The 6,164-nt window shown below is 38.3% G+C and overlaps 1 pseudogene; it reads left to right on the top strand.

Annotated features, from left to right (window-relative positions):
• The first annotated feature begins 3,569 nt into the window (after nt 1-3,569).
• LOC107564179 (histone H1-like) lies at nt 3,570-4,175 on the top strand (annotated as a pseudogene).
• Nucleotides 4,176-6,164: the final 1,989 nt, after the last annotated feature.

Below are 6,164 nucleotides of genomic sequence, written 5' to 3'. Positions count from 1 at the left end.
TCATTTTAGTTTTTATTAGTTTTAGTCACGTTCATACTCTTTTTAGTCTAGTCAAGTTTTAGTCGACTAAAAGTCTGAGCATTTTAGTCTAGTTTTAGTCGACGAAAACTGATGACATTTAGTCTAGTTTTAGTCAATGAAAATTGTATTTTAGTCTCTTTTTAGAAATGCAATTCTATTTAACCCAGTCAGTATAGTATAAGTACCTAGTAGTATAGACGAAACCAAAATTTTCTTTAAGCCAAACCCATTTCAAACAAGGTTATCTTATTATATTATTGTTACCTTATAGACTCAAGAATAAATCAATTCCAGACACGGAAGACGCTCTGATTTGAATTTACAACATTTATTTTACCAACCAAACATGTTAGAAGTACACACACATACATTTAAATAAAGACGAACCCCGGCTTGCCGGCCATCGGTCCCTTTCTCTGTGTCAGACTTAACTTTGTTTGGTTTTCGTTTCCCAACCTTTCTTTAGTCGCGGCACCCTTTGGAAATTTTAACAAATTTGTGGCACCCTACAAAATAAATTTTGTCACAATATTTTAATTTCTAACTTCGATATGATAATTTGAAAAGTATAGATATTCGGTACAACAGGGAAGAACTGCTCTCGACAGACCCCGGTTGGGGAACACTGTTCTAAATAATGCCGCGAGTGGGGCTTGAGGAAGTGACGTCGCCTGCGTCTGTGCAGTGCGACCTGATGCAGTCCCTGAAGCGAGACACAGGAAACAGAAATACTGCAAAATAATAATAATAACAACGAGACGAAATAACGTTATAACATTTAATTTCGTCTTGTTTTGGTCAACGAAAATGAAGAGACATTTTAGCATAGTTTTTATTTTGTAAACCACATTTAGTCTCGTTTTTATTTGTCAACGATATTGCATTATACATTTAATTATAGTCATCGTCACATGACCAGCATTTTCGTCTCGTCTCATTTTCGTCATGTGATAAAGGTTCGTTGACGACGATATTTAGTCATAATTTTCGTTGACGAAAGCAACACTAGTGGGAGCATATACAGGCTAAACAAGAGCGGTGCAAGAATTGAGCCTTGTGGGACTCCGCATGTCATGGATGTCCACTTAGACTTATGCTCTCCTATACTCACATAATAACCTCTCCCTTCTAAGTATGAATCACCATGTTTCATGTAGGAAGTACTTTGCAGCAGCAATAACCCAGAATCAAAACCTTGTGAAGATTGTTGCTATAGAAATATATAATTACACAAATAGATCAAGTTTAAAAATATTTAACTTCTATTTTGGTACATTCAAATAGTCAGAGACAAAACACAAACACATCTATAAATGTAAAAGGTGAATTTTACCATCAAACACAAGTGATGCATACAGTCTATAAAATCATGTTGCTTCAGATTGTATGGAGTGACGATTCGCCACAACAATATTTAAAATTAGGGCTGTGCGATATGTACACAAACAACCTATCGCGATTTCTTTGATCAATTTTGCAATTTAGATTTTAATCACAATTTTGACACAGAGACATGCTTTACAGTCATAAATGCATTCAGTGTGAATTTGAAACATATTTCCAAAAGAAAACCAATTAGAGCTTTATCAAAAAGCTGTAACATGTCTCTAGAACAGACATAAGGCAAAAAAAAAGGAATTTGTCCAGGGATTTTATTTTTGCCATACATTGGTCATAGAGCTCTTTGTGGCGTTGCCTCAGACGTTGAAATAGATTTGTTGCACCAGGTTCACACGTACTCCATCTGCAGTGTGTATACAGTATGTGCAGAAGCAGCACAGACTCATTTTGCTTTCGCACAAGACGCGTTTGCTGTCTGCTCGTGATCCGCAGCTGTTTACCCCAAACACAACATTTATCCATTATTTAGATTTCAAAGTTTCTGAGAGTGTTTTTTCAGCATTGTGTTTCTCTTTTATCACAGTACAGTAATGCAATCTGTCATAGACATATTCATGGTTTAAACTCAATAAATATAACTTTGTTTTCCTACCTCCACGAGTGCCATCTATTGTTGCCTTGTTTACCTAAAACTGCACTTTTCCTTGTTTTAAATATTTTATGCAAACAAACTAATTATAATAATTTAGACACAATGATTACATATTTATAAATATGCAAGCTGGAAGGCTGGAAGAAGCTCAGACATTTTGATATCCTGAGATACGGACAATAAAAACAGTGTATTAACGTACAGGCATTGGTTTCCACATCTCACTGAGAGAAGATGCAGGAAACTTCTTTCTCGCATATTCTTCCTTCACATTTATTCCTTCTCCCCCACTTCTGCCCCTACCTTCCCTTCACTCAGTTCACTCAGAATGGTCAATGGCAAAATATAATGTTCAACATGAATGCAAGTGATATTCACAGTCATGTTTGGTATCATTTGAAATATCTCAGGGTGACTGGTACGGTGGTCTCAATCTTACAATAAGTAGACTCCCAGTGTCTTTCATGCAGATTACCATCTGTCGCCAAAGGGTGTAAACTCTCCACGTCTAGGCCTTGATCAATGCAAATTCCAATTGTTAGTTCCTGTCTCCATTTAGAGGATGTTTGTCTTGGTCTGAGTACTTAAGGAAATGTTGCAAGAAGATCAGGCACAATTCTGTAGCCAGATGAGCCCTTAGTGTAGAGTGTGTCCATACTCCATATTATGTATTTTCCTGAAGTCAGGTATGCATCTTTTACTCTTAGAATTACTTTTGAGAATTGTATGTATTCTATTGATTATCAATGAATTGTCTATGCACTTGGCATAATACATATTTTCCTGACTGATAATAAATTGTTACATTTGAATTGATTCTGTTTACTCTGGAATGATTGACTCTAGTAGGTCACGTCATATCCTTGTTACCGCATTTCTGCGTCAGGTTAGTAACAGACTAAAGTCCAGTTGAGATGGAGCATGGGGCAGGCCAACTGAGATTTTAGAGATCCGGCTAACACTTGACATTAGTTCACGTGTAGTTAGACTGGAAAGGCTTTCAGAACTCTCGAATGTTCAACACTCTACAAAAAAAAAAAACAAAACAAAAAAAAAAACTGCAGCCATAAAGCAGTGAAACACACAAGAATCAGCAGTGACGAAGAGCAGTTACACTGACAGAGGTGTCGGGTGCTTCAAGTTGCCCAAAACAACTTCTGAATGTAACCCTCCATAAGTCCCTCAGTGACGTTTCTTTCATTAAAGCCATTGCCAAAGTGCTTATTCAACACATGGAGGAAAAGACCAGTCATTTACCACGATTATTACAGAAAAATCATGTGAAATGTAGACGCAACCTTGTCCATTCCCACATGCACGTTGTGGATTTGAACTGACGTTGGTAAAATAAACGTTCACTATTTTGGGCTGTAAATTAAGTTCAGTATCTTTACTCAATGTATACGGTGGTATTACTCTGCCAAACAATTTACCACTTCAGTTTTGTTCCAAATATGAGAAGAGAGCAGGAGCACAAACACTGAGCAGAATAGATTGAGTCTACATGGTTCTCATGCTGTTGTTAAATGCGCAGCGCCGCCCAGCAGCAGCTCATTTTTGATCAGTCAGTTTGTGTTTGAGTCCAGATTCGATCAGAGAGATCATGGCAGAAACAGCTCCAGCAGCTGCAGCGATTAAACCGGCCAAGAAGAAATCAGCAGCTAAATGCAAGAGAACGGGCTGTGTCCACATCTAAGGAGAGGAGCGGTGTGTCCCTCGCCACCCTGAAGAAAGTGCTCGTTGCCAGTGGCTACGATGTGGAGAAGAACAACTCTCTCGTCAAGATTGCCTTTAAGAGTCTGGTGACTAAAGGGACCCTGGTCCAGACCAAAGGAACCGGCGCCTCCGGCTCGTTAAACTCAACAAGAAACAAGACGAGACCAAGACAAAACCCACCAAGAAAATCGCTCCTAAAGCCAAGAAACCTGCTGCCGCTAAGAAGCCCAAAATCGCAGCAGCGAAGAAGCCCACTGCTAAACAATCTCAGAAGAAGGCTAAGAAACCCGCTGCTAAAACAGCAACGTAGAGCCCCAAAAAAGCAAATAAACCAGTGACTCCTAAGAAAGCTGCAAAGAGCCCTAAAAAGTTCAAGGCAGCCAAACCCAAGACGGCAAAACCCAAAGCCACCAAACCTAAAAAGACAGCAGCTAAGAAGAAATAAAATCTCAATCATCTGTGGTTTATCAAAACGGTTCTTTTAAGAACCACCTACTAATTCATCGTAAAGAGCATTATTATTATTTTTATTTATTTTTTGGTTTATATGTTCAGTGAGGCAAAAATAATGGCCTTTCATGTTAGAGAACAAATACTTTTGTACGTTAATATTGCTATGAGTGAATATTGTATGGATGGAATCTAAAGTACGTGTATGTTTACATGTTTATACAAGTACATTATGAAACTTCATACTTTCTCAACATTATTACTATTAGAAGTAATAGTATGCTTAAAATCAGATAATATAATACAGAATAGACAAAGCAAGTTTAGCAAGTGGTCTTCATATAAAGTACATTAAAAATATAAAATCATTACAATTATAAAACAAACATAAATACTGAGATAATGGGATAAATTAATTAAAAAAAGAATCAAAGCGGCACTACAGTACTATGTGACGTGCTTGAATATTGTTATCAGTAGCAGAAAGAGGGTTGGGTTTGAAGTTTGGAGGGAAGTTCACTGATTGGCTTGGAATGTGTTCAGACTCCGGCCAATAGGAAACTGGCACGCTTTCTTTTAAAAGTCATATCACTTCAAAAAGTTCATTGTAAAATTGGTAAACGGGTATCTGATCAAGTAGGAGTTTACACAACAGAGATGGCAGCAATGTTGTTAGCTACCAGGGCCCGTATTTATCACGTTGATTATACTACGCCAGAGCGCGTACACGCCTCACGCACCGGATGTCGTGCGCACTCAAGGCAGTTGGACATAGTGGTGTATTAGAGGTAAGAAATTATATAAATACTGTTCGGTTTCTCGCACAAACCGAACATTTCGTGTCTTAGGACATCAATGTGTCATCACGAGCCGCAGGGTTTAATTTGCATTTGTCTGTGCATGTTTTTTTTAACTCTCAAAGATTTTGTTACCATTGCCATGCATTATACGACTGATAGACTGCAACGGTTGGAATTAAAAATCATAATTTGTGTTCTACTGAAGAAACAAAGTCACCTACATCTTGGATGCCCTGGGGGAAAGCAGATAAACATCACATTTTCATTTTTGGGTGAACTATCCTTTTAAGTCAATTCTTAGCAGCGTTCTTGAGAGTAATTCTCAGAGGCTTGATAAATACGGGGCCAGGTGGATGGAGGATACTCGACCAATGAATGTGGTGATATGCTCAGATTCTTTCTCAGCATGATCAAGTCTAATTAGTGGGAGATCCTCAAGATAAGATATTCTATATGAAATTATTTTAAGTATACAGGGCTCGCTTCCCCATTTGCGCGTCCTCAAGCGCTTGATCAGCGCCACTGCTCTGCCAACTACTATGTCCAGCAAAACATCAGAGTAGTTGAAAACCAGTGAAATATCGGGTGGTGTGTACTGCCGAATGTCCAGCAATTAGTCTCTGGTGAAACTGATTGCAGGGATATAACTAAAGACAGGACAAACTAACAAAAATATAAAAACAACTGCAGAGCATGCCATGGAGGCAGCCATCATCATCGGCGCCATCACACAACATCGTTATGTGGCGAGCCTCAGTATAGTTTTACACATCAGCCCAGTCTATTCTGTAACGTTAGTGATACGCAGAGTCAGGTTTTTTTTCACATTAATCTGACAATAATTGTGGCACACCCAGTTTTTCTGATGCACACCCAGAGTCCCTGTTCTGGCTACGTTAGTGGTGGCCATGAAAAGAATGTGAACACTTAGGGGGTTTTCACATGAAGTATATTTTAAATGAACCAAACCCAGTTCAGTTAAAGTGAACCAGAAAGTGAACCAGCGGCGAGTATGTATATTAAGTATATTAAGAAACAATAAAAATGTTGTTCAAAATGAAGACCCAACACACTTTCTGACTGTCAAGCATTAGTGGAACATGTTCATATGTTAATGATGAACTACAGCTGTGTTTTTTCTGCTAAGAACTGGAGGAGAACTGACTTCACACATCTGCTAAAAT

Source organism: Sinocyclocheilus grahami, unplaced genomic scaffold (assembly GCF_001515645.1).
Source record: "Sinocyclocheilus grahami isolate Dianchi unplaced genomic scaffold, SAMN03320097.WGS_v1.1 scaffold914.1, whole genome shotgun sequence".
NCBI lineage: Eukaryota > Metazoa > Chordata > Actinopteri > Cypriniformes > Cyprinidae > Sinocyclocheilus > Sinocyclocheilus grahami.
This window is presented reverse-complemented; position numbering and strand designations above follow the sequence as displayed.